The following is an 18957-nucleotide window of genomic DNA, read 5'->3' on the forward strand; positions in this document are numbered from 1 at the left end:
AATGTATCCTAAATCCTAACAACAATGCTTAAGTGGCTAGTATCTCCATCAGTCAACAAAGGGAATTAGATTATGTGGTTGCAAACCTATCCGTATTACTGACTAGCCTTTCCAAATCCCCCAGAGTAAATGAACTAAACAAGACAGCCAAATATTGATACAATTGTAGCAAATACATTGATGCAGTTGGACATGATGAGCATAAAAGTATTTGGTCAAGCATTACTTTTTGACAAAACCATGGAGGGAAAAAGATCAATCAATTTGGGTGCCCGTGTGGAGCACATACGTATGTGCAGTAGCTTTTGGATTTTACCTTAAAAAAAACACCAGGTGCTTCACGGTGGGCTGTGCCCCCACTATGTTATTCTTTGCCAGAAGGGTACTTTTTGGACTTTTTCGGCAGGGCGTCGACCCCACAACGTTTGATAAGCATTGGCAAAGTCAATAGGTCTTAACAGTGAGAAAACATAACCATGTAATCCTGTTGCCTTCAATATGAATGGTTCTGTCTACATGTATATCACAACATGCACTAAAATATCACTTAATCAGATTTGGATATTTTTTTTATATTAATCTAAAGTGTGCATAGACCATAACAGGTGTGCTATGTTTCATGATCCTTGCAGGCGTAGATGCCATTTTCTTCGAGGCAATACATGTGCATATTTTCTGCATTTAATACTAAAGCATAGACTCACTTTCAATGTTGGCAAACAAGTGTGATTTTTGGAAAATAGGAATTCAGCAGTATGCTTATGTATCTTGATCTTTTTATGGACTTCTTGCATTCTCTCCGTGAGAAGATCAGTGCCCCCTAGTTTCGTTGAAGTAATAGTTTCTGTCATGTGTTTATGCTCCATAGGCTTGTACTGAGAGGAAGGTGTATAAAAAACATCCAAAATGGCATGCATTTTTGCATTATATGCCCCAACTGGCCTTTTGAGTGAGAGCTCTGGTCGGTTGACAAATACTGCCTTGTTAGTTGCTGTGCTGCAAGCTATTTTTGCATTAAACACCTGTTAAGACATTTAGGCCTCCTGACGTGTTGTGTTTTATTTTAACTGCAAAAACAACAAGTGATGGACTGAATGTGGATCAATGTCACACACTCCCCCAGTCAAAAGATCTGGGCCCAAATCCATCGTTTTTTTGCACTCCACACCACCCTGGGTTAGACAATGGCAATATGCAAATCAGCTCTGACCCTGTTGCCCCATGGGAACAGTCCAGTCCGAACTACAAAAGCCATGTCCTTCCCAGAACGGAATCAAGCATCCGAGGACCGGACCGGTTTCGAGGTAACACCTCTCTTCAGCCCGGCTAGCTTGACTCCAAGTGGTGTGGAGTGCCTGGGACCCACGTCTGGGCATCCCCAGCGCACTTAGGGCGGCAATTGCAAAAACAACAAGTGATGGAGTGTTTTATTTTAACAGCACCTAAATCAATTGGCTTTGCCACTGCTTTTTTCTGCAAGTTAGCTACTGCAGATGTGTGCACATCTGTGGCGGCCATCTTTTAATGGATTTTAAAAACATTACAAACACAAATGTATTCAGAGATTGCTGACAAGGATGCATAAGTATCAGCAGAGACATACCCATAAAAAATTGTGGGTTAAAAAAATACAAAACCAATTTTTCATGCCTGTATTTGGAACAGTAAAAAAAAAAGAGGCGCATCTGCTGCGACCATCTTAGAATTACTTATTTTTGCACAGTACAAATCCATTTCTTGGGCTCCATCCAGCAAGCATGTGCATATGTATTTGTGGGTGGCCATCTTAAAATAGGTGAAAGCAACAAGTGGGCAGTGGCAAGGTGCAGAGGAGTGGTAGTTGTGGGGGTACATAATGTAATAACCAGAGGGATGCAGAAGGGATAAGGAAGCAATGCAAGAGCTGGGTAGGAAAAGTAACATGAACAACATAGGGGGCAGTGGCAAAGTGAAGGGGGTGCAGCACAAGGCGAGGGAGCAAGAAAACACATGCACTCCCATAGAGTTCTTAGAGGAAAAGAAACAAAAAAAGTTCCCTGAAAGCAAGGAACGTAAGTAGAACAAGGATACACATCAACCAATCATAACACAGAAACCGAAATGATCCCGTGTGGGACAAAAAAAAAGGAAGAAAGGCATTGAATCAAAAGGAGGCAACTCAAACAACAAAACCATCCAATCACGGGCAAAGGGTTAACCCAAGCTGACTCTCTGTATGTTGAAAACAACAGGTCTGGCCAAAAGATAGCTACAGCTGTCTGTAAGGATTAGTTACTTACCTGTAATCCTAGTTCTCTTCCAGGGGTATACTCATTAAAGTCATAAGCACTGAATTATCTCCGCCCATGAGCGGGAACCCGGAACACATAACAATATACATATATATGTGTAAATATATCAAAAAGTACATAGTACTAAAATAATTATACACAAATACATGTATAATAACCATAATATGCAGCCTAACATATACACATAGGCTAATAAAGCCAACCTTACACACGTTCTGAAGCATGAAAATATGCTAAATATAAATGCAATAAACAGGCATGAGCCCAAAATGCATTTCATAACCATGAAAAAACTTTTATTTTCATCAAAGAACCTGTTGTAAACAGTTATTAGCCTAAAAGGCTGCATATGAAAAATTGTCTGTGTACAGAAAATCAGACTGGCACCCTGCCTTTAAGGCCCCAGAGAATCTGCACACTTTGCCTTTAAGGCCTCTAGGAGAACTCTGTTCCCATCATGCACCACAGGTGACAGTTAGGTCAGTTCTTTTGTATGGTACAGTAAACTTTTAGCAGGAATCTGCACTTAAAAACTTCATAATACATATTGAAAAAACTACAATGCTACTGCTCGCCCGGGGAGGCGGGAGGGTGCTTATGACTTTAATGAGTATACCCATGGAAGAGAACTAGGATTACAGGTAAGTAACTAATCCTTCTCTTCCAGGGGATACTCATTAATAGTCATAAGCACTGAATAGAGTAGCAAGCTCATACCCACTAGAAGCAGGCGAACAGATAAATGCATAGATGCACTTTTAACAATACAGTGTTTAACTAGAAACAGCAAACAAATTTCTGAGTGATGCTTGTCCCACTTGTGCATCAGTCTGCGCATCAGAATCCAAGCAGTAATGGCGTGTAAACGTATGCACTGAACGCCAAGTAGCTGCTTTACATATCTCTGACATAGCCACATTCCTAAGGAGAACTGTGGTAGTAGCTTTCCCTCTCGTAGAATGAGCCCTAGGTCTACCTGATAAAGACTTGTGGGCTAGCTGATAAGCCAGTAAGATACATGACACTATCCATCTAGATCTCTTGGATGCTGCCAAACCAGTATTCGTAGGACCATAGTTCACAAACAAACGGTCCGTGTGTCTCAAAGACTTTGTTTTATCTAAGTAAAATTTCAAAACCCTCTTTAGATCCAATGAATGCAAAGTCCGCTCAGCCGGACTCGAAGGGTTTGGAAAGAAAGTAGGCAATGTTATAGATTGGTTCACATGAAAATCCGACACCACCTTTGGTAGAAAAGCAGGATGAGTCCTAAGCACCACTCTGTTTCCATGAAAAACTGTGTACGGTTCCTTGCAACACAGAGCCTGAATCTCGCTCACTCTACGAGCAGAAGTGATGGCTACCAGGAATGCTACTTTCCAAGATAAGTGTTGCAAAGTAGCTTTATGTATGGGCTCAAATGGTGGACCCATCAACTTAGTCAATACCACATTAAGCTCCCAAGGTGGGGAAGGAGACCTGACTGGAGGAAAAACCTTCCTTAACCCCTCTAGAAAATCCTTCACCACAGGCATCCGAAAAAACAATATCTGTGTTGGCGATTTTCTATAAGCAGTTATTGCAGCAAGATGGACCTTGATAGAACTAAACTGCAAACCAGACTCAGCAAGGTAAAGAAGATAAGGCAAGATCACCTGTTCTTGACCATGAATAGGGTCAAGACCTTTACTCTGACACCAGAGGTAAAAGCGTTTCCACTTAAATCCGTAGGATTGTCTTGTAGAAGGCTGCTTTGCCTCCTTAAGAATGTTCATACAGTCCGGATTCAGCTGTAAATGTCCGTACTGGATGACTTCAGGAGCCATGCTGCCAAGCGCAGGGAGGGCAGATTGGGGTGAAACACTCGCCCCTGCTGCTTGGACAGAAGATCTGGGCGACAAGGTAATCTCCTGTGTGGCCTGATTGACAACTGGAGGAGATCTGGGAACCACCACTGGCGTGGCCACTCCGGGCAAATCAGTATCATTCTGGAGTTGGTCTTGTACATCCGGTTGATCACTGCTGGTATCAACGGTGTCGGTGGAAAAGCGTACAGCAAGTTTTGACACCAGTCTATCAAAAGGGCATTCCCTTGAGACCCTTTCTGGGAAAACCTGGACGCGAAGACGGGGCATTTTGTGTTTGCCGCGTCTGCGAACAGATCGATGTCTGGTGTTCCCCAAGCCTGGAAAATGCTGTGCGCGACGTCTTCGTTGAGAACCCAGTCGTGCGCTTCGACGAAGTCTCTGCTGAGGCCGTCCGCCTCTGAGTTGAGACTCCCTGGTAGGTGAACTGCTGTTATGGACAAGTCCCGTGCAAGTAACCAATGCCAGATGGTCTGGGCTTCTATGGACAGAGTCCTGGATCTGGTATCCCCCTGCTTGTTTAGATAATTCATTGTTGTGGTATGTCTGTTTGTACCAGAAGGGACCGAGTCTGTAGAGATGGAACCAGAGACTTGAGAGCAAGATGGACCGCTCTGAGTTCGAGTAGATTGATGTGATATCCTTTCTCGAAGTCTGACCATAGCCCTTGTACCTGAAGAGGGCCCATATGTGCCCCCCAACCAAGGAGAGAGGCATCTGTGATTAGAGTCTGCGTTGGTGGGTCCTGATGAAAAGGAACTCCCTTCATCAAGTGTGCCTTCTTCATCCACCACCGAATGGAATCTCTTGCCGACTGTTGGAGATGAATTCGATCCTCCCAGCGATGGAGCACATCCAATCCCCTTGGTGTAATTGAGGGAAAATCTGATGAAGAGCCAGCATTCGAAATTTCTCCTTCCGAATGAATTTGTTCAATACTCTCAGATCCAGAATGGGTCTTAACTCCGTAGCTGGACCTTTTTTCTTTACGAGAAAAAAATCGAGAGTACAGGCCTTGATCTCTCTGTTGAGATGGTACTGGTTCTATGGCGTTCTTCTTCAGAAGGACGTTCGCTTCCTGCTGCAAGCGCCTTATATTCCACTGAACCATCTTTAGGGGGCGAATGAAAAGAGGGGGCTTCTTGAATCTCAAAAGGTACCCGCTCTGAATGATACTCAGCACCCATCTGTCCTTTGTGATTTGCTTCCACTCGTCCAGATACCACACAATACTTCCTCCAACCGGAGTGGCACACGGTTGTGGAGGAAGCATCCGTTCATTGCTTTTGAGGCTGCTTGGTAGCAGAGGATTGCTGCCTGTTTCCATTGCCTCTGCCTCGCCCAGGTCGTCGCTGTTGAAATTGCGACCTCTGCTGATTCTGGCCTTGATTTTGCGAGGACCAATTCGACTGTTGGCCCCTCTGCTGAAAAGATCTTTAGTCAAAGGGACGAAAATTACCCCGACGTCGAAATTCTTTTTTCTTTTCAAGACCGACAGCCTTCAGGGTGTCCAACTCCACTTTCATTTTAGACATTTCGTCGTCAGCGTGAGAGCCAAATAGAGTCGAACCATTGAAAGGTAAATTCACCATCTTTCTCTGCGCCTCTGGCTTTAGTCCCGTAAGGCGAAGCCAAGCCGTACGTCTAGCACAAACACCATGTGCATAACCATGAGCTGACAGATCCGCTGCATCAGCAGCCGCACTAATACTCTGGTTAGCCACCAATCCTCCTCCTTCCACTATTTCCAGGAAGTCTTTCTGATCCTCCTTAGGGAGTGTATCTGCAAAACGAGCCACTGAGTCCCAGAGCAGACGATCATAGCGGCCCAATAAGGCTGACGCACTGGCCACTCTCATGACCGAACCTGAGGTGTTGCACATTCTTCTCCCCAAGGAATCCATACTCTTACTATTCTTTTCAGGTGGAGCAGAAGAGGTAGATGCCGCAGAATGTGCTTTTCTGACTGCCGCCACAATAAGTGAATCTGGAGGAGGGTCAGAACGCAAAAATAAAGGATCCTCTGCTGGAGCCCTGTACTTCTTAGCAATCCTAGAAGGACCAGAACCCACCGTGGCCGGAGTTAAGAATGTTCTCATTGCTGGTTCTATCAATCCGGGCACTAACGGCAGAAGAGGCCTACCAGTCGTCTTGTGATGTAGGGTTTCAAAGATGACTGACGTTGCTATTTGAGGAACTGCCATCTTGATCTTGAACTTATTCGCCCCACGACACAACACATCATTAAATGTGCCCAAATCATCCACTGGAGACACTCTGGACGGAGGAGTAGATGAGATTGTGGGAGAATAGTCTCTATAGGAAGATCTTAAAGAAGACTTCGATGACGTAGAAGATGAGGAAGGAGACCTACTCCGCCTCTGAGGAGTTGCCGATCGCTGCCTCCTTCGTTCCCGTGAACGTGATTTCTCTCTCACTAAGGACCTAGAGCGTGATCTTCTATGCAGCTCCGTTTGAGGGACCGGAGCCCTCATCCCCATCAGTCCTGCATCTGGACGCATCTTCCAATGTCTCAGGCTTTCCAGCCACCTTGGAGACAAGTTACTAGACCGCCCTACACGCTCAGGTGAAGCCTCAGGTGACACCTGCCCAATATTCAGTCCAGTGGAAGACTTGGAGGCTCTGGAAACTACACTGTGCTCAGAAACCAATGAGCCAGATGGAGTCCGTTGTCTGGGCACCAATTGTCTATCATCCGACACCTGCCCTGAGGTTGAGCCCGAATGAGCCACCACAGACGAGTCCTGGTGCACTACCTCTTGCCCCACCGCAGACCTGTCGTCTTGCTGGTCACGAGGAGAAGACAAATGTTCTGGACTGATGTCTGACCTCGACAAAGACCTAATTGAGGTCCGAGAGGCCGGTCTGGATAGTCTCGACGCCGACCCATGTTCAGGTGGGGGAGACCTAGACACTCCATGCTTCGAGCCCGAAGCAGACTTCGACATCGACCTATGTCGCGATGGAGACCTTGATCTTCTCTTTTTAGGTCTCGACGTCGACTCCTTCGACGTCGTCCTTTCTCTCGACGTCGACCTCTTCTTCGAAGACGTCGTAAGTCTCTCTCTCGACCTCGGTCTATCCTTCGACGTCGACACTTTCTTCGACGTCGACACACCATCCTTCGACGTCGACACACCATCCTTCGACGCCGACACACCATCCTTCGACGTCGAACGCCTCTCTTCTCTCGACGTCGACTTCTCACGAGCCTTCGACGTCGGAAGTGGCACCCCCGACGTCGTCTTTACAGCAATCGACACCAGATGTCTCGACGTCAATCAATCAATCAATCAAGGACATTTATAGAGCGCACTACTTACCCGGAGGGTCTCAAGGCGCTTGGGGGGGGGGGGGGGGGGGTGCTGCTACTGCTCGAACAGCCAGGTCTTGAGCTTCTTCCTGAAGGAGAGGTGGTCTTGGGTCAGGCGCAGGTCGGGAGGGAGGGAGTTCCAGGTCTTGGCGGCCAGGTGGGAGAAGGACCTTCCTCCTGTTGTCGTTCTTCGGATGCGGGGGACGGCGGCGAGGGCGTGACTGGCTGATCGGAGGTGGCGTTTGGGAGCGTAGAAGTTGATGCGGTTGTTGAGGTAGCTCGGGCCTTGATCGTGTAGGGCTTTGTGTGCGTGGGTGAGGAGACGGAAGGTGATTCTCTTGTTGACGGGGAGCCAGTGCAGGTCTCTCAGATGTCCGGAGATGTGGCTGCGTCGGGGGATGTCGAGGATGAGTCTGGCTGAGGCGTTCTGGATCCGCTGGAGTCTCTTCTGGAGCTTGGCGGTGGTTCCGGCGTAGAGGGCGTTGCCGTAGTCCAGTCGGCTGGTGACGAGGGCCTGGGTGACCGTCTTCCTGGTCTCGGTGGGGATCCACCGGAAGATCTTCCGTAGCATGCGCAGGATGTTGAAGCATGACGAGGAGACGGCGTTGACTTGTCTGGTCATGGAGAGGGAGGAGTCCAGGATGAAGCCCAGGTTGCGTGCGTGGTCTGTCGGTGTGGGTGCGGTGCCCAGGGCGGGGGGCCACCAGGAGTCGTCCCAGGCGGAGGGCGAAGAGCCCAGGATGAGGACTTCCGTCTTGTCTGAGTTCAGTTTCAGGCGGCTGGTCGTCATCCACTCAGCTACATCTTTCATCCCTTCGTGAAGGTTGGCTCTGGAAGCGGCGGGGTCGTTGGTCAGTGAGAGGATCAGCTGGGTGTCATCGGCGTAGGAGATGATGTTCAGGTTGTGTTGGCGTGCGATGGGCGCGAGGGGGCTCATGTAGACGTTGAAGAGGGTGGGGCTCAGCGAGGATCCTTGAGGGACGCCGCAGATGACTTCGGTGGCCTCCGACTTGTACGGTGGTAGACGGACTCTCTGTGTTCTTCCGTCGAGGAAGGAGACAATCCAGTCCAGTGCCTTCTCCTGAATTCCGACGTTGCTGAGGCGCTGCACTAGGGTGCGGTGGCAGACAGTGTCGAATGCCGCGGAGAGGTCTAGGAGGATGAGGGCCGCTGTTTCTCCGTTGTCCATCAGGGCTCGGATGTCATCGGTGGCAGCGATGAGGGCGGTCTCGGTGCTGTGGTTGGCTCGGAAGCCAGACTGTGAGGGGTCGAGGGATCCATTCGTCTCGAGGAAGGCGGCCAGCTGTTTGTTGACGGTCTTCTCGATGACTTTGGCTGGAAACGGGAGGAGCGAGATGGGGCGGTAGTTCTTGAGTTCGGTGGGGTCCGCTGTTGGTTTCTTTAGTAGAGCGCTGAGTTCGGCGTGCTTCCAGCTCTCCGGGAAGGTGGCGGTGTCGAAGGAGGTGTTGACGATGTCCCGCAGGCGGGGTGCGATGAAAGCGTCGGCCTTGTTGAAGACGTGGTGAGGGCAGGGGTCGGTCGGAGATCCGGAGTGGATGGAGTTCATCATGCGGACGGTGTCATCGGTGCTGATCGGAGTCCAGGAGCGGAGGGTGGTGGTGGGCGGCGTTGCTGCGGTCGTTGTGTGCGATGGTTGAATGCTGAAGCTGTTGTGTATGTCCGCGATCTTGTTGTGGAAGTAGGTGGCGAGGGAGTTGCAGAGGTCTTGCGATGGGGTGATGTCGTTGTTTCCGGCGTTGGGGTTGGAGAGCTCTTTCACGATGTTGAAGAGTTCCTTGCAGTTGTGTGCGTTGTTGTCCAGTCGGTCCTTGAATGCAGTTTTCTTGGTGGCGCGGATCAGTTGGTGGTGCTTCCGGGTGGCAAGCTTGAGGGTGGTCATGTTGTCCGGTGTTGGTTCCCTTCTCCAGACTTTCTCGAGGGCTCGGCAGTTCTTCTTGGAGCTCTTGAGTTCGACGGTGAACCATGGGGCTTTCTTGCTGCCGGGTCTGCTGGGCGGGGTCCTCAGAGGGGCGAGTTCGTCCGCGCAGTTGCTGATCCACTTCGTGAGGTTGTCGGCGGCCTGGCTGGGGTTCGCTGAGCTGGCGGGAGGGTGCTGACTCAGGGAAGCGGCGAGCTGGTCGGCTGTGATCTTGTTCCAGCTTCTTCGGGCAACCTGTTGCTGGTGGTGGTGGGTCGTCGTTCTTCTGAAGGTGAAGTGGACGCAGCTGTGGTCCGACCAGTGGAGTCCTGTGGCGTGGCTGAAGGCGATGTCTTTGCTGGATGAGAAGACGGCGTCGAGAGTGTGTCCGGCGAGGTGGGTGGGGGTGGTCACCAGCTGCTTGAGTCCCAGGTTTGCGAGATTTTCCAGCAGGGTGGTGGTGTTGCGGTCGTCGTTGTTCTCCAGGTGGAAGTTGAGGTCCCCGAGGAGGATGTAGTCGGCTGAGGGGAGGGCGAGCGGGCTGATTAAGTCGGCGATGTCCTCGCTGAATTGTGTGCGTGGTCCCGGGGGTCTGTAGATGAGGGTGCCTCTGAGGGTGGTCTTGGGGTTGACGTGGATCTGGAAGTGCAGGTGTTCGGCGGGTGCGATGGTGTCGTCGGTGTTGGTCGTGATGCGGATGGTGTTCCTGTGAATGATGGCGATGCCTCCTCCTGTCTGGTTGACGCGGTCTCTCCGGATGATCTTGTAGCCGTCCGGGATGGCGATGGCGATGTCGGGCGCTGAGGAGGCGTTCATCCAGGTTTCCGTGAGGAAGGCGACGTCTGGGGCTGTGGTGTCGAGCAGGTTCCAGAGCTCGACGGCGTGTCTGTGGACGGAGCGGGTGTTGAGCAGGATGCATTTCAGGTGGGTGCTGCTGGAGTTCGGCTTGGTGGGTGCTGGTGCAGTGCAGGTCCGGGTGCAGGAGAACTTGCAGGACTGGCAGATGAAGGGTCCGTGGGTGCGTCTCGGGGTGGCTCGGTAGCATCCAGGGGTTCGGCCGGCGTTGAGTGCGTTGAGGGTGGCGGCGTCGTACGTCCGGCGGGTGGGCTGGGGTCTGCGAGGGCCAGGGGTCCTGGCGCTGGGCGCGGTCGGGCGCAGACGGGCTTTCCTTTGGCGCTCAATCGGTGCTCCCGCTGCGCGCGTCCGCTGCGCGGTCGCTCTGGGGACGTCATAAGAAGGGAGCCGGTCGGGAGGGTCTGCGGGGAGGCGGGAGCGCGAGCCAATCGGCTGTCGGGGGGGCGGGGCCATGGGCTGGGGCGGCGGGAAAAGCTGGTGTGTGCTCGGCGGCCCTCGGGAGGCTGGGGCAGCGGGAAAAGCTGGTGTGGGCTCGGCGGCCCTCGGGAGGCTGGGGCTGCGGCAGCGGCAGCAGGCACAGGAGCGTGGGGGTGACCAGGCCGTAGGCGCAGTGGTCACTCCCTGGATCTTGCTCTGGCTCCCCTTAAGAAGGGAGCCGGTCGGGAGGGTCTGCGGGGAGGCGGGAGCGCGAGCCAATCGGCTGTCGGGGGGGCGGGGCTACGGGCTGGGGCAGCAGGAAAAGCTGGTGTGGGCTCGGCGGCCCTCGGGAGGCTGGGGCGGCAGGAAAAGCTGGTGTGGGCTCGGCGGCCCTCGGGAGGCTGGGGCGCCGGGAAAAGCTGGTGTGGGCTCGGCGGCCCTCGGGAGGCTGGGGCGGCGGGAAAAGCTGGTGTGGGCTCGGCGGCCCTCGGGAGGCTGGGGCTGCGGCAGCAGGCACAGGAGCGTGGGGGTGACCAGGCCAAGATTTCGACGGCGACTGCCTCGACGCTGAACCTTGCCTCACCGGCGAAGTCCTCGACGTCGACGGAGCCCTCTTCGACGCCGACAATGCTGACGGCGATCTGGATCTCGACGTCGACCGCACCTTTTTTGACGGCGACGCTCCCTGGAGTAGAGTTTTCTTAGTTCTACCTTCTGGAGACGCTGATCTTCGACGTTTAGGATGAGAAGATGGCTTGGCAGATGAGAATAAGCCCTTGGAACTCTTCTCACCACGGTTTTCTCTCTCCAGGAGGCCCAGCAACCTCATTTTCTCCCTTTCTCTTAAAGTTCTACTAGAAAGGTTGAGGCAGTGATAACAATCCTCCACCTTATGAGAAGCTGGAAGACACACCACACAAACAGAGTGTGGATCCGTTTTTGACATCTTCTTCCCACAGGAAGGACATTTGTAAAATAAAGGTGGCATTCTGACTAAAAAATACCAACAGTTAGTCAGAACAAGATAGAAAACACCACCAAAATAATCTTTTGTCAAAAAAAAAAGGTAAGAAAAAACCAACTTCTGACAGAAAATACTACAAATGAGCAGAGCTCAAGTTCCAGGTTCCTCACAGAACAAGCCGGAAAAAAGAACTGACCTAACTGTCACCTGTGGTGCATGATGGGAACAGAGTTCTCCTAGAGGCCTTAAAGGCAAAGTGTGCAGATTCTCTGGGGCCTTAAAGGCAGGGTGCCAGTCTGATTTTCTGTACACAGACAATTTTTCATATGCAGCCTTTTAGGCTAATAACTGTTTACAACAGGTTCTTTGATGAAAATAAAAGTTTTTTCATGGTTATGAAATGCATTTTGGGCTCATGCCTGTTTATTGCATTTATATTTAGCATATTTTCATGCTTCAGAACGTGTGTAAGGTTGGCTTTATTAGCCTATGTGTATATTTTAGGCTGCATATTATGGTTATTATACATGTATATGTGTATAATTATTTTAGTACTATGTACTTTTTGATATATTTACACATATATATGTATATTGTTATGTGTTCCGGGTTCCCGCTCATGGGCGGAGATTATTCAGTGCTTATGACTATTAATGAGTATCCCCTGGAAGAGAACCAAGACCTTAAAAACGAACCAGTCACAAGTTCCATAGGCAAAGGGCGTATCGTTTTTCTGCCTCCTCTAGATCCATAAACTAGTGACACAAAGCTCATCGCTGAGACACTGACCTGGGTTGTTTCTTATAAATAAGGAGTGTGCAAATTTCCATGGAGCTCTAGATGGCCAGAATCTAACACAAAAGAGTTGGTCATCACCTCAACTAGTGCATGCTCTGTTCATTCATGCACATGGCTGCTTACCAGAGGTCAGGGAAAACTTAGTTCACCAGAAAGTAAGCCTGTGCATCCCTGGTGGTGACTCCGACCATAAGGCTAACTGTTTTAGGTCACCTCCAGGTATTGCACAGGCTTAATTTCTGGTCAACTGGGCTTTCCCTGACCGGTCTCGTACACACAGGTCAAAGGGGTGCAAGGTGTTTGTCCCTGTGAAAAGGATCAGGACATGATAGCTAAAAAAGGAGACAGACCCACTATACAGCAAGTGCGTTTTTTTTTAACTCAGAAACAATGCTTCTGGAGGACAAGACTGACAAGAAGCAAGAGATATCTGAATAGACTGAGGTGTTAACCAACGCTGAGCTGGTTCCCATGACCACGTCTGAATATCTCACTAAAAACAATTAGGAAAATTCAGCAGAATATGGTAAATATGATATTCCAGACATTTAAGGTAAATTGAATTGCTTTATTTCATAAGCAAAGAAAAGCACACGTCTAATCTATTGACCTGGGTCTTAACTGTCTCCTCTGGAATCCCGAACACAACGGTGTTCTAGATTCCAGAGGATTACATCAAGATACCACACATTCCCCTTCGTAAACATATTAAGAAATAAGCTAATTGTAAAACAAATGAATAATGATAATATATAAATAAATAACTAAACAAGAGAATACATTTCATATTTATAAAGTAAAAAATAAAATATAAACATAAGTAACTTTATATATATCCTAAGACTGCAGACAAGAAAGCAGTAGTACCATTTGTAATAACATTATGAATTCGTCATTGATCATATGTACATAAAATTAGTTGGAACATAAGAATAATTACGGACGATGTCACTTGTCAAAATAATAATCCTTGTACAACACAGGACGTTGACGTGTTCTTTGTCCATGTTGGTTATGTGAAGTTTCACAATGTGGAGTGGTGAACTTTCTCCAGTTTATTCTACTATTAGCAGATTTGGACAACCCAGAGATATTAGAATCATCTGACCTTTCTCCAGGCCATAACCACTGAGGAATCCTAATTACTTCGGACAAACTCCAAACATTTCCATCAGATAATTCTACTACCTGTCGACCAACACGTACCACTTTCAACGGATCAGAAAACCGAGATTCTCCTGATCTGACAAATCTAACTTTCTTTACACGTACTCAATCATTGATATTGACAGGAATAGCCTTATCCTGACAGTCCTGGACAGAACCTCTCTTTTTGTCGATACTTTTATCATCATTGTTAACTAATAAATCTCTCATCCAAGTTTGACTCATATTAGATACACTTTTCGTTCCTCTCATTTTTTCAAAAGGAGCTAAATCACCCATACTCCTAGGAGTATTGCTGTAGCACCACAGAACTTCACTAATCGTTTGTTTACAATCCTTTCCACTTGACATCGCTAATTGTAATCCTTCTTTAAACACTCTGATCCATCTTTCCACAATTCCGTTACTCTGTGGATAATAAACAGAAGCATGCTTATGAATAATACCATGACATTCCAGAAAATCTTTCATCTTGGTGGATACAAATTGTAACCACTATCAGTTATGATTGACTCAGGAAAACTCTCTTTTGAAAGACTTCCATTTAAAAATTGTATCACTACTTTTGAAGTAATATTGGAAACAATTGTTACTTCAAACCACTGCGACATTTGATCAATAAGTATGATGGCATACACAGAATTCTTATTAAAGCACATGGGACCCGCAATGTCCAAAGAAACATTGCCACACACGACAAGGCCTAGATATCGGAAAATGTTCATGCGAAATAGATTTGAGATTTATCACTCTGGTATAAAGGAAGAAGATTTTCTGACAAATTTATCTTTTTGGGCCATGATGATTTGACAAATTTAACAACTTCTTTGAGAATATTATCGTTTTCACAAGACAATTTCCATTCCTTCTCTTGTATACATCCATTTGATACCTCACAAATATAAATAACATTTTCTAAATCATTATCCTTCTCAACAATCTCATCATCAATATCACTTTTAACTTCCTTTACATTTTCATCATTTTGACTTTTACGAACAAAACGTCTATTTTTGAATTTGTTCTCATTTCTGCACATTCTTGTGTAATGTCCTTTTAATTTACTATATCTACACACTTGACCCAAGGCTGGACATTTCTTGTCGTTAGCCAAATGACCTGGAATACCACACTTAAAACATATATATTCTTTTTTTCTTGAACACTTTGGCTTTTATATTTTACTTTGCTGGAAACTGATTCTTCAAGATTACCCTTTTTAACTGCATTGATCTCGGGGATTTTTTGTTCAGCAAGTTCTTTTAAACCAAGTTTCATGTCTTCAAAACGATGAGCAATGTCTAAAGCTTTGTCTAATGTTAGATCCTCCGCAGCTAAGATGTTCCCAATGCCATCCAGTTCTTGCAACGTATCGATCGTAAATTGTGTCTCACTGCAATAAACTCGACACTTTAAATGTCCTTTAAAATGTCCGCCATGTTACGTGCTTGTATCCCAAACTTTGCGTGAATTTAAATGGCCGCCACGTTTTGTTAAATCATCTCAAAGTATGGCCACTGCAAGCATAAGCGCTCCGACGTCATGCGCTTTTCTTAAATGACATGTGCAGTTGACTGATGCTCTGATTTCCTTAATACTGACAAAAATTGCCCAAACTCTCACCTGATGTTCCCTGGACTTGCGGTTTTCACAGAACTCCTCCGGATACCACCAACAGCTCACCGGAACATCTCTTGAAGCTTGGGTCCTTTATAATGTGACAGCGACACGATCTGCACTCAGCAGGACTCCATGCACATCGTTGTTTTTTTCCGATCGGCGCCAGTATGGTAAATATGATATTCCAGACATTTAAGGTAAATTGAATTGCTTTATTTCATAAGCAAAGTAAGCACACGTCTAATCTATTGGCCTGGGTCTTAACTGTCTCCTCTGGAATCCCGAACACAGCGGTGTTCTAGATTCCAGAGGATTACATCAAGATACCACACAGAGGTACCAAAGGAACAGAAACTAGTTTACCAACAACACAGCTGAAGAGAATAGAACTGAAGTGATGGGATTTGATAGCAATGGCAGCACAAACCGAATTCTCAGGATTCCTATAGTATGAAGTCAGCACATATTAAAACTTTTAAACAAAAGTGGGGCTCATTAATAATTATGAAGAGGAACTAGAAGAAGGTCCAGGGGCTGTACAAATAAGAAAGAACATTAAGGGTTTATGGTAAACCTGTACTGAAAGGTGCCTACTGAAAAGCAGCATGCATCAGTGTCAGCACTGAAAGTGTTTACACTCCAAGGGAAATAAAGATGTCTTCGTAATTTGCATTCATCAGAGACCAGGTGACTTAAATAGTGGCTGTGCAGAAGTGGATAAGTGTCAAAGGGTGTTGCATCCCAAGACTCTGGCCTGGAGCCTCAGGTCCATAAATGAGAGCTCAAAGGCAGGAAGGAGGCCTTCTGGACTGAGTTCTGGACTGAGTTGCAAGTTCAAGCCTCGAAGAGCAGTCAGCTTCTAGACTGGGTTGCAAGTGCAAGCTTCAGCGAGCTAGCAAGAAAACGAGGGAAGAGCTATGTCTTTACACAATTCAATGCAACACGGTTATTCTTTGACATGGATGAGGATCTACAAGTGCATGGACCATAACGTGTGATTTAGGGTATGTTGGTGGAATTTAAGGTGTGAAGTGGAATTTAAGGTGTGAAGTGTTATAAAAAGAGCTTGTTTTGTTCTCTGGGCTTACACTTGTCTCCCAGTAACAAAGTTTCCTTATCCCTGTGGAAAGCTGGTTTTCGGTCTACTCCTTTACAGGTTCATGGATATAAGAGGTTTTTTTCTCTATAAAGAGATTAGCTAGTTAAGAATTAATGAACGCGTTCATACTGTTTAGATGTTTTTTGGTGGTTGTTTAGTGAAACAGAATGGTTCAATTGTGTGGATTCTTGAAGAACAATGTCTGCGGAGAATATTATACTTCGATTCAAAGCTCCCACCTGATTTTCCACATGTTGAGTTTAGGAATGAAGCACATACTTTGAAGAAAATATTAAAAATTTATTGTACTTCAAAAGACATGACCGACTTTTACTTTAAGAACCAGACAAAATATGAATTACATATTGAAGCAGCACATAATACTGAAACTCACATCAGCCCCCTTGGAGACAGGGCCGGGAAAAACAAACAGCCTTATTTCACATCTTATGAATCTAAAACGCCTGATAGTAACTACATCAAAAATATTTTTATAAACATGATAAAAATGAACATTTAAGTACATCACAATGGTCTGAAGGCTGCCACAGACGCATCTTTTACCCAGGGGGAGTCGAAATCATTGCTTAGAAATGTGAAGACGAAACATCGTGGCACACTTCACAAAGGCGGATTTTGGGGATTTCAATATCTCAAATAAGGTGGCCAAAATGGAATGACATTCAGCTTCACACCCATGCATTAGAAGTATCTATTTGCCATGCTGCCCTTTAACCCAACATAGTCCAGCAGGAAAGGTTTGTTTCTTGATCAGCACAACAATTAACAATTCTCCAATGGCAGAAATACATGCTTACAAAGCCAACTCATTGCAGAATGTTCTGAGGCAATTAAATGACTGAAGGAGTCGATTAGAATGCATTTATTAGGCATCTGTGCATGTGGTGGGGTAACACAGGTCTAATTGCGTACAATTATTTTCCTAGAATTACTCCTGCGGTAACAGTAATTGATAAAGTACTTGTAACGCAATCAAATTTCGACCATCCTATGGGATTTGAAACCCCATGCAGCCGGTTTAAACTTACACATACATATTTGCCTATATTCGAAATCAGAAAAACTAGAATTATTACAAACTAACTCAGGACTCTCCTCTTAAATCCGAAGAGTATTAAGTCACACTAGTGTCAAGTTAAAGTCCTCGCCAGGTACATGTAGTGTACAAAACTTAACTTCACCGTAGTCCCATGAGCGCCTTATAAACAATACCATCAATCAATTCATTGAGAAAGATGGGTCATCTAAAACTGAGCTTGAAATCAGACCAGCTGCGTGGACGAATTAAGGCATCATTGACCATGAGGGACAGATAGGTGCAATATTAGAGGAACAAGCTCCTGAAATGCAACCCAAATTTGAAGCGAACAAAGAAAATACAAGTTAAAGTGTTATGGTTTACAATCCTATCGCTGATGCAGCAAATACATGTCCAATGCTGCAGTTCTTCAAAAAGGAATTCCATTGCTGCCAGGTCATTTCAAAACAGAATCCACCAGTTCAAATTCAAGTGCAGACTTTCTGAAGGTAACCATTCACTAAAAAACAGGGGAAAAACAATTAAAAAAACATCAGTGGCAAGAGAAAATCCCTGGAAGAAAAACAAGTATTAATGAAAAATGTATTAAGTAAACTAAAAGATGTTCAGCTCGCATTTATAACTGCTCCTTAAACTCTCAAAATCAGACATAAGTAGATCTCTAGATTTGTTTTTATCATACATGCAAAATTAGCATAACTTCAAGAAAATTGGTGAGTGCAAAATCTCACACAAGCTTCTTCCAGAGGGGGCTAGTTGGAGCAGAAAACGGCTTGTGGGATAATGGTTCAGAAGACATTTTCTTCTTGAACCAGTCCCCGTGTAAACATCTCAAATGACTAACATGAGCGATCTTCTTGCATTCAATTTTGAAGCAACTTCCAGCAAAAAAAAAAAGGATTTCAAAATTTCGTACCCTAATTGTAAGGACAGCAAGGGAAATAACATACAAAAAACTGCTTCAATACTAATCACGTTATTGGGTCACAAATATTTTCTTACGCAAACCGCTGCCTAAAATCGGATACACATCTCAAACTTCTTTACAACACATCAAGACAGGTAACACTTTAAAGCAACATGTAGCATGCATTACAAAAGGATAGTAACAAACGCACTACAATGCAAAAATACAATTCACAGAAACCGTTTGACACATACTCTTTGTAATAAAGGGAATCATGTAAGCACACCTCGAGTGTGCAGGATTGAACCTCCCATTGATACATATTATACAATAAACTCCCCTTTCTAGCATTCAGACCCAGTGCATGATACAGTAGGAGGAGAGAACCCAAAAATGCTGTGTGTTTGGAAAGTCAACAGGTTATCTTCACAGTTACAGCTGCTCCCTGGTGTGGTGCAGACTTGGCCATGAATCCCTTGTTACCTACCGGTGTTGGGCATTTTGTCATTTGCAGATAAATAAGATAGAAGCCAACGCACTTTATTCTGCTCCTGCTGTAATCCGAGGATAGACTGGATGGTACAATAGATGTTTTATGGATGGGTGTGATGTGCCATGCCCTGGCGCCTTGATCTCCAAGGAGTATACTTCGTATTGGCGTA

At 46.4% G+C, this 18957-nt stretch overlaps 1 protein-coding gene across 1 annotated transcript in view; it reads right to left on the reverse strand.

The window, feature by feature from the left end:
- Positions 1-16607: 16607 nt before the first annotated feature.
- TSPAN6 (tetraspanin 6) overlaps positions 16608-18957 on the reverse strand; it is a 324416-nt gene continuing 322066 nt past the window's right edge. The window contains exon 8 of the mRNA XM_078688453.1: positions 16608-17887. The gene's annotated coding sequence lies outside the window, so the exon portion shown is untranslated. The remainder of the gene's footprint in view (positions 17888-18957) is intronic.

Source organism: Lissotriton helveticus, chromosome 4_1 (genome assembly GCF_964261635.1).
Source record: "Lissotriton helveticus chromosome 4_1, aLisHel1.1, whole genome shotgun sequence".
NCBI classification, from domain to species: Eukaryota; Metazoa; Chordata; class Amphibia; order Caudata; family Salamandridae; genus Lissotriton; species Lissotriton helveticus.